Here is a 10,892-nt window from a genome sequence, read left to right as displayed (position 1 = left end):
CCAGAATTTCTGCATGATTAGATGATGTAGCTGAAATTGTTTGCTTGGTAGAACACCAAGATATTACAGTACCACCATTTATGAAGACATAACCCGTTTGTGACCGTCCATTATGAGGATCAGACAAATAACCTACATCTGCATATCCTACCAACTCTGATTTGGACAAATGAGAATAGTACAAACCCATATCCATTGTACCTCTAAGATATCGAAATATATGTTTAACCCTTGTCCAATGTCTTCTTGTAGGTGACAAACTATATCTTGCTAATAAATTCAGAAATATATGTTTAACCCTTGTCCAATGTCTTCTTGTAGGTGACAAACTATATCTTGCTAATAAATTCATGACAAATGATATATCAGGTCGAGTGTGACTAGCAAGATATATTAGTGCACCTATTGCGCTCAGATATGGTGCTTCAGGACCAAGCAGTTCTTCGTCATTTTCCTTAGGTCGGAAAAGATCTTTATTAATTTCAAGTGATCTCACGACCATCAGAGTACTTAGTGGGAGTGACTTATCCATATAAAAATTTTAAATATCTTTGATATATAAGCACATTGGTGTATAAAAATCTCATTATTAAGATGTTCAATCTGCAAGTCGAGGGGAAATTTTTTTTTGCCAAGATCTTTCATTTCAAATTTCTGTTTTATGCAATTTGCATCCTTTTGAAGCTCTTCAAGAGTTCCAATGATGTTTAAATCATCAACGTACACTGCAATAATCACAAATTGTGATTTAGATCTCTTTATAAAAACACAAGGGCAAATAGGATCGTTATTAAGCATTGTTTCAACAAGTACTCAGTTAAGCGGTTGTACCACGTACGTCCTGCTTGCTTTAAACCATAGAGAGACCTCTGCAATTTTATCGATTAAAACTCTCTCGGATTAGGGTTATACTTTTTAGGACACTGTAATCCTTCCAGGATTTTCATATAAATGTCATTATCAAGTGAGCCATACAGATAGACTGTGATTACATCCATGAGACGCATTTCAAGTTTTTCACAAATTGCCAAATTAATTAAATATCGAAAAGTTGTTGCATCCACCACAGGAGAATACTTTTCTTCATAATCAATACCGGGTCTTTGTGAGAATCCTTGGGCAACTAATCGTGCTTTATATCTAACAACTTCATTATTCTCGTTCGGTTTTCGCAACGAAAACCCATTTATATCCTACAGGTTTTATACCAACAGGTGTCTGAACAACAGGTCCAAAAACTTTACGCTTCGTTAGCGATTTTAATTCACAATCTTTAGCATCTTTCCATTTCGGCCAATCTTCTCGATGTCTACACTCCTCCATAGACATTGGTTCAAGATCCACATTTTCATTTATAACATTTTGCGCAACATGATATGCAAAAATATCGTCAACGATTATTTCATTTCGGCTCCATCGTTCCCTAGTCATAATATAATTGATAAAGATCTCTTCATTTTCTTTAATTTCAGGTACCTGATTCTCTTTCAGAACTAACTCATCTAGAGTCTCACTGGAGAATTTTTCTTGAGCAACATTTTCCTCAACTTGGTCATTTGTATGCTTTGCCCTTTTTCTTTTGCGAGGATTTTTATCTTTGGAACTGACTGGTCTACCACACTTTATTTGTCCCTTTATCTCATTAGCGGTGATAGGTTGTCCTTCAGGAACAACAATTCTGGCAGGAGCATTTGCAGCTGGTATATGTGACTTAGTCACTCTTTTTAGGTTAGTAAACGCGTCTTGTAGTTGATTTGCTAATTTTTGTAAATGAATTATCTTTTGAACTTCGTGTTCACATTGTTTCGTGCGAGGATCATGGTGGGACAATGATAATTCATTCCAGCTAATTTCTTTTACCAGTTGCTTAGTTTCTCCCCCTAATGTTGGGAAAAGTATCTCATCAAAATGACAATCGGCAAAACGTGCCGTAAATAAATCTCATGTAGACGGTTCAAGATATTTAATTATAGATGAAGATTCATACCCAACATATATTCCTAACCTCCTTTGAGGTCCCATCTTCCTGCGTTGTGGTGCAGCAATTGGAACATAAACCGCACATTCAAAAATTCTTAGATGGGAAATATTTAGGTCCTAACCATAAACCAATCGTAATGGGGAGAATTCATGCTAACTTGTTGGCCTGATGCGAATAAGTGTTGTGCATGTAAGATAGCATGTCCCCATGCAGATATAGGAAGTTTTGCTCTCATAAGTAATGGTCTGGCTAAATAAATCTCATGTAGACGGTTCAAGATATTTAATTGTAGATGGAGATTCATACCCAACATATATTCCTAACCTCCTTTGAGGTCCCATCTTCGTGCGTTGTGGTGGAGCAATTGGAACATAAACCGCACATTCAAAAATTCTTAGATGGGAAATATTTAGGTCCTGACCATAAACCAATCGTAATAGGGAGAATTCATGCTAACTTGTTGGCCTGATGCGAATAAGTGTTGCTGCATGTAAGATAGCATGTCCCCATGCAGATATAGGAAGTTTTGCTCTCATAAGTAATGGTTTGGGAATTAATTGAATTTGTTTTATAGATGATTCTGCAAGGCTATTCTGAGTATGAACATGTGCTACAGGATGTTCAACGGTTATTCCAATAGTAGTTTTATGGGAAAATTGTTTGGAGGAACTAAATTTAATTGGGCCATGCATCCCCACCTCCCAACTAGAGTCAACCACTTGTAAGCACATTGACCCAAGTTTTCATGCTTTTACACCCCAAACCTAACATTGTATATGTACTATATAGTGTATTTTTTAGCATTGCCCATTTTACCCTTTGTACTCATTTCCGATTGGGGGTGTAGGCTGGAGAGGTTTTTTGTCTTATTGGCCAGCAAAGCAAGTCATCATCAAGTCGGAAGTCACTTTCGATTGGGGGTGTACGCTGGAGAGGTTTTGTGGAGGGAAAATGGAAAATTAGAGGGAAAAATCTACTAAGTTCCTTCTAAAATAATGCATGCCTCATCTCAATGTAATATATACTCTTCCCTCTTTAGATCTACTCCTAAGACCTTCAACAACCTTCAACAACCATTGTAATATATACTCTTCCCTCTTTAGATCTACTCCTAAGACCTTCAACAACCTTCAACAACCATTTATATTCTTAACTTTTTCCTCTTAACTTCTGATCTACTCCTAAGACCTTCAACAACCTTCAACAACCATTTATATTCTTAACTTTTTCCTCTTAACTTCTTCAACAACTAAAATGGAAGATTCTTTAATGTGTGTGATTGCATTTAACAGTAATGCAACCCTCATTAAAGTCAATTCGTTAAACAAGTTTAGCTGAATTGAAGATGCAAGCTGTAGAGAATTTTAGAGTACCGTACGAAAGTTTGTTGATAAGTTACTCTATCAAGAAGTTTCCCAATGTCTCGTTTGACCTTTCGAAAGATGAAGATATTCTCAACATGATAGATTATCATCGTTCAATGGGGTTAAATACGGTAACCATGACTGTTACTAAAGGAGATGAAGGACCCACCAATGCCATAGGGACAGAAATAGAGCTTAAGTAAGTATTCAAAAGTATATTTTTAGGTTCTGGATACACGTGACATATTATGTCATATATGTGACCTGAAGACATAGAACGTGACATATTGACTTTATTTGTGACATATTGACTTTATTTGTGAGATGTACGTCTTATATGTGACTTTACTGGTAAGTATCACACGTGACTTATATGTGACCTTTACATTCAACTTGCAGTGTTCCTAATGTAAGCTCATAGTCATCAGAGCATATCGAGGAACCTTATGAGAGGATCCCAATCGAGGAATCATAGAGGATCCCAAATGACAACCCTCAAGGAGAGCATGTGTGGATGATGATCTACGTAGTAAGTGACTCGTCACGGATCTCAGCATGGTGGCACGAGGCAATTACTGGAAAAGGGCAGCAATTTGAAAGCGCAAAAGAAGTTAGAATGACTCTTATATACTACTCTATAGCTAAGAAGTTCACTTTTAAATATGTTAACAATGAGCCAAATAGAATGACTCTTATATACTACTCTATAGCTAAGAAGTTCACTTTTAAATATGTTAACAATGAGCCAAATCGTATTCGTGCTATTTGCATGTTCAGAAAAGAAACAAAATGCCCGTGGCTGCTTTTCGCTTCACCATTGAGCCATGTGTCGACCTATACTATAAAAAATTGTTCCTCAACATGCATGTGGACAACATAACAGCACAGCTGGTCACTTTAGAGCATCAAGAATGTGGATTGCGAGTATGCTACAATCAATTATGAAGAGGCGTCCATATATTACCCTAACTAACATTAGAAAGGAATTGCACTCTCAATATGGATTAAGAGTTAATTATTCTAAAGCTTGGCGTGCTAAGGAGACATCAAATGACCAAATATTTGGTTGCACATGGCATTCATATGATTTACTATCCTGGTTAGTCCAACCGAATTGTTGATATCTCCTTTAGAACGTATATGTTTCACAGTTAACCGTAAATATGACCTGTCAAAATGCTATGTGACAAATATGCGTCCAATGTGATATTTCAACGTTATATGTGACAATTAATTCCTACATGTGACGTTTAGAACTTATATGTGATATTTGACCTTATTTGTGACGTTTGAGTGTTACATGTGATAGTTAGATCTTGTTCATCATTTAACAAGTTATTTGTGATTTAACCACCATTTTTAGGTACCAAATGAAGGTGATGGAAACAAACCCAGGCAGTGTCTTCACCATTGAACAAGAAGAAAGGAGATTCAAACGTTTATTTGTGTCGTATGGTGCATGCATACAAGGGTTTCTCAAGGGATGTAGGTCATTGCTCTTTCTAGATGGGACTTTTCTGAAGGATCGCTACAAAGGGATCTTATTCGGTGCGACTTCTTATGATGGTAATCGTGGCATATTTCCACTCGCATTTTGCATTTGTGACCAAGAAAATGAAGCAAATTGGAGTTGGTTTATTCAAGGATTGCGGTATATTTTGTACAATCAAACAGAACCATACAATCCAACCCATCCTCTAGTAATTTTGTCAGATGTCGACAAAGGAATAAAACAATCTTTAAAAGATATATTTTCAGATGCGTACCACTCTAGATTTGTACTTCATCTTGTTGAGAATTATAAATTAAAGCTTAGAGAGATGAGTTTTGCCTCAAGTGTTGCTCAACGTATTTCAAAATTGATGGAGTTTGCTACATACAAGTACACGGAAAGAGAATTTAAAGATGTTTTACATCAGATTAGGATGACAAATCAAAGAGCATACTAAGTAGCTCTAAGTTATGGTCTAAGTAATTGGGCAAATTTTGTATTTTCTGGTATAAGGTACGTCAAATATTATTACCTTTACTTGTGACATTACGCTTTTATATGAATTTGAGCCTTTAAATGTCACGTTTTGCTTTTATATGTGACGTTCGTCTGTTACGTGTGACCTTTAATTGTCTCATGTGGCACTTCGCCATTACATGTGACACTTCACGGTGCGCTGTGATCATTTGCTGTTGGGTGTGACATTTGTTATTTATATGAGACACATGGATGTAATATGCGATAGTGAATTTTTGTTTGATTCACAGATATGGTCATATCACTTCCAATGTTGCTGAATCTTTCAACAGTTGGATTCGTGTGGCGAGAACACTTCCCATTTACGATATGATGGTTCACATTCGTGTGCAAATTATGGAAAGGATTAATACTCGTCACGAGATGACAACAAAATGGAATAGCTATCTATGTCCTGAAGCGGAAAAAAAAATCCTCTAAAAAATGTCACCAAGGGAAGCACTCTTGAAGTATCACATTCTACAGCTAAAATCTTGGAGGTATCATCACAAAAATCAGTACAAGTTGATTTAGAGCACAAAACATGCACGTGTCGTGCATGGTATATATTGCGAATACCATGTAAACATGCATGTGCTGCTATTAACTTTATGCATAGAGATGTACCAGTTTTGCGACTGGTTCATGATGACTGAAGCTTTCAAGAAAAGTTACGAACCAATTCTCTTTCTTGTTCCAAATTATGATAAGCCAGATGTTACAGATGAAACAATTAGCATTCTTCCCCCAAAGACTACGAAGAGACGTGAAAGGAACAAGAATAGACGTATTAACAACATATCTGAGAATAGACGTGCAATTAGATGCTCAAGATGTCATGCTGAAGGACATAATTGAGCCACATGCACTGAACCTATCGAAGATTAACGTTTCCTGGCAAAATGCAAACTCTTTTGTGACTATTGTCTTTTACATGTTACTTTTGCCATTATGCTATGACATTTACTACTTATATGTGACGTATTACCCATTCGTGTTACTTTTATCATTTTGTTGTGACATGTACTACTTATATGTGACGTATCACCTGTTCGTGTGACGTATTACCTATTCAGATTTAATATGTTAAAGAAAAGATCAGCAAAAAATTCAAAAAAGCTAGTAAACTAGTTATTATTTACAAACAGTGTTTAAACATCCAACATCCATCACATAACATCCAATGAATGAAACAATTACATGTAGAATCTAATACTTCCACTCAATCATAGGTACACCACCACCCCCAAAGTAAAAAAGATATTCTGGATCATCACTGTCTAATTTCAACCGCAGCTTTTTTCATTCACAACTTTCACATATGATTTGAGCAGCAAGTCCTTCTCATAGCATATGCGACTCCCTATGCAAGGTTTCAATGTTCATAACCTCCCTTCCCTCGAGGATCGCCTTGATGAAAAAATATGCATGTATGCAACAATCATATCTGTAAAAATATAACATAACACTTAATAGCATGATATGTAACTGGTAACGGGAATATAACAAAGAGAATATACAAATATCACATAACAACATCATATGTCACACAAAATATCATCATGTCACATAAATATATCATAAATCACACATCATACTAAAATGTCCCATAACATCCCCAAAAGTCACACAAAATACCAAAATGTTATCATAAATCACACATCATACTAAAATGTCCCATAACATCCCCAAAAGTCACACAAAATACCAAAATGTCACATATGGATGTGAATATATCATCCACATCCCATAACATCCCCAAAAGTCACACAAAATACCAAAATGTCACATATGGATGTGAATATATCATCCACATGTCACTAGCCCATGCAAGTATCACATGTATTAATAAACTATTTAAGTATCAGAAACTTACGAGCCTTTTGCGTTCGACAAGGAACTGCTTCATATTCGAATGCTCTGAATGTTGATGCCTGATCGTATCCACTCACCATCCTATCTAAAAATAGTTGGATGGTCAACACGTCTCTACCCCATGCCTCGTGGTCAGCAGAGCTGTAATGTCTGCATATTTTTTTGCCCCAAATTAACCTCAAGGACATGCCAATGATCAGCGTGACATATCGGAATTATCAACACATCATTCCCTTTATCTATATGCTTCTTTATATAATTTTTATAGACATTTAGCTCATCCAAATTTGAAGCAGTTAGCAACCAAATCTGTCGAAAAAAGAAAAGAAAGTAAGCGGAAGAAAGTTAAATAACATATAAATGCAATATAACTCAAATTGTATTATGATCGACATTACTCACACTAAAATACGACGTGATAATAGCAAATTTTCTTTCCACATGGGTATTTTCTGGCAGCTTGAGCCATTTTCGAAGTCTTGCAACTAGTACTTCAACGGTCTAATTATTGTAAATGTAATAAATCATGTAAATGTCAAAAACTTGAGTAACACCGCAACTTAAACAAAAACTAACCTCATCCTTTAATCTTCCACCACGTAGAAGATGAAGCATATCATATCTGCATATAGTTTGGTCTTCAACCTCAACAGCAGTCCTCCTCCTACAAAATGTAGAAGACAATCAATGTATAAGCGACATATTCAAATCAACACCAAAATATCACAGGAAAACACTAAATGTCACAGACAAACAATAATGATCATATTTTACGTGTGTGTGTCACAAACTTAAGGTAACTATCACAAACCAAATATAAATATCACAGAATAACACTTAATACTTATCAACTTTTAATGTAAGAAAATGTTGAAGCCACTTGTTTTCACCATCCGATACATCAGGAACATTCTGAACAGTAAAATTATGGTAAAATCCTTCGTCGATTGTTCCCGGTAGTCTGATATCAAAGTCTTATGAAGAAGGAATGCCCATATTCAATATCCCTAATAAATTTTTTTCCTCTTCGGTTTTTTCCCTTTTCCATAGCTCGGGCACGGATGTTCTCATACCCAGGTTTGAAATTGCAAGTGACTTCTCCTCATCCTTCTCCCCCTTGTCGTCGTCATCTTTCACCACATCGACACCAATCTTCCCTTTCCTTTTTTTCTTAGGCATTTCTGTTTGGAAGGGAGATTCTAAGGACTTGGGTTTCTTTGTTGTTCTCTGGCTCTTTGGTCGTAGCCCCTGAACAAATTCTTTCAAAGTATCATCACTTTCCTCTCTCCTCTTCCTTCCCTTCTTCTTTTTGGGAACTTCCTCAGCTACTTTCACCTCTTTAGGCTGTATAAAGATCACATTTAATAAATATATATCACAGAAATAGAACATGAATATATATCACAGGAGAAATTTATTTATCACAAATAATAAACAAACATCACAGATAAACTATTTACGTCACAATATTAGACAAAATGTCACAAGATACATATGAATGTCACAAAGGGTTGAAAATTGTCACAAATAACAGGGAATATCACAAATAAGGTGTTAATATCACAGGCAATAAGCAAATATCACAAAGAAGAGTTACCTCCTCAAGTTCAATGCTCATGTCTTGGGTTTGATCACCTTCTTTCTCTGCCTCATCTTCCTTCCCTTCTTCTTTCTCTGCCTCGTCTTTTCTCTCTATTTGAGGCTGCATAAATGTCAAAACAATAACCAATTTAAATTCAACAAATATTTTCTCAATATCTTTTTTCCTCATGTGAAACAAGAAATAAGTTATTACCTCTTCTTTCTTTTGCCTGATATGTTTCTGTTCTGCAAATCTTTTCTCAGTTTCAACCTTAATGGCCATCGTATCAACACCGCGAGCAACAAGTTCTTGCTCATAGGCCTCATTCAACATCACCAGCTTTTCATAAGCTTCATTCTACATTAACAAATAAACTGATAGTGAGGAAATGTCACAAATAAGAAGATCACACATAATATCATCAACATTACCTCTTTTTTGACTCTTATCTTTCTCAAAGATTTTTCAGTCGTAACATCCTCCTCTATTTTAGCCTTCATCTTTGTAGGCTTTTGCTTTATCTCCTCATGGACATACCTCGGCATATCTTGCTCCGGTAAGATGTGAATTGCGGCTTCTGATTTCTTCATAATCATTGTAGTCCGCAACAAACCCACCTTCTTACCCTCTAACGTCTAATTTATCATTGGTGGCTTGGATTCATCAACTCTTGTCGGTTCCTTGATGTTTGAAATCTCATAGTACCATAGCTTCAAAAAGGCCACATTCAAACAATGAAGTATAACATATTAGATACAAATGTCACAGATAAATGGCAATAATCAAATACAAGAAGATAATATCACACATTAACTACAAATGTCACATATCAGGGACAAATGTCACACATGGGTCACAAACGTCACATATCATTAGAATATATCACATGTAGAAGACACTTATCACATAAACACATATTAACTATAAATATCACAATTAAACAATGAATAGCAGGGACAAATGTCATATATTAATGTGATATATCACATTTAAATGACAATAATCTCATATAACAAGATAATATCACATACAAACTACAAATAAATAGCAAACTTAAACAATACAAATTAGATACAAATGTCACATATAAGTGTCATATATCACATGTAAAAGGTAATGATCACAGATAAGGTGCAAATGCAACATATTACTTATAAATAACACATATAACTCACCGATAGCAAGGGAATGCAACCGCTAAGATATGTCTATCCCTTCTTTGCTATCTTCACAGCCTTGAAAGAGTCCCACAATTCCTTGTAGATGATCGTCGCCAATGGGAAATGATTAACCATATCTATCCGAGCCATATATTTGAACATATGCCGCGGTGCATTCATTCTCGCAGTCAGAGTCCATATCACTGTGAGTTGATAGAGGATTTGAAGCATAACAAAATCTGAAACATCCGTCATCTTTTTTGACTGAACCAATTTTTCCAATAGGACCTCAAGGTAGTCTCGGCCACTCTTGTATTGCGATTGTTGCTTGTTGTTGAAGTATGTGGTCCATATCCTATTCTCCGTATCGCGATTGCCTTCGGGTTTCTCCTCTTCATCATTAAATCGGGTATGTTAAAGCACCTAATTTACATCAAACGTGTACGCTTGTTTAGTCCCAGTTTGGCTATCCTTGAAAAAAAAACTTTCCCGTGGCTAAATCCAGATGATCTAGCAGCAACATGATCGTGACCTTGTTCGATAGAATTGCTCCAAAACTAATATAGTTTTTAAAATTGGAGGATCCATAAGGCTTCCAATGTTCAGCCCTCATACGTGGAACAATTCTATCCATGAATTGACAATATCCACGTATATTGCAATAAATTTTGATATCATGCTTACTGTAAAACACAACACAAGAGATACAATATCAACTTAGGGTTCTAAAGGTTCTAATGCAGATAAATTCACAATGCCAAATAAATTAAATCAACAAATGTGAATAATTGGGTTGATACTTACATCTCAGGCTTTATTATAGCTGATTCAGATGACTGAGATGTCGACGTAGTCATCATGTATTTTTAGTAGCGAGTGTCACTGTTTAGTGAAGAAGAGGGACTAGAGCGACGAGCTTGTG

Source organism: Asparagus officinalis, chromosome 6 (genome assembly GCF_001876935.1).
Source record: "Asparagus officinalis chromosome 6, Aspof.V1, whole genome shotgun sequence".
NCBI classification, from domain to species: domain Eukaryota; kingdom Viridiplantae; phylum Streptophyta; class Magnoliopsida; order Asparagales; family Asparagaceae; genus Asparagus; species Asparagus officinalis.
Note: the sequence above shows the minus strand (reverse complement) of the source record.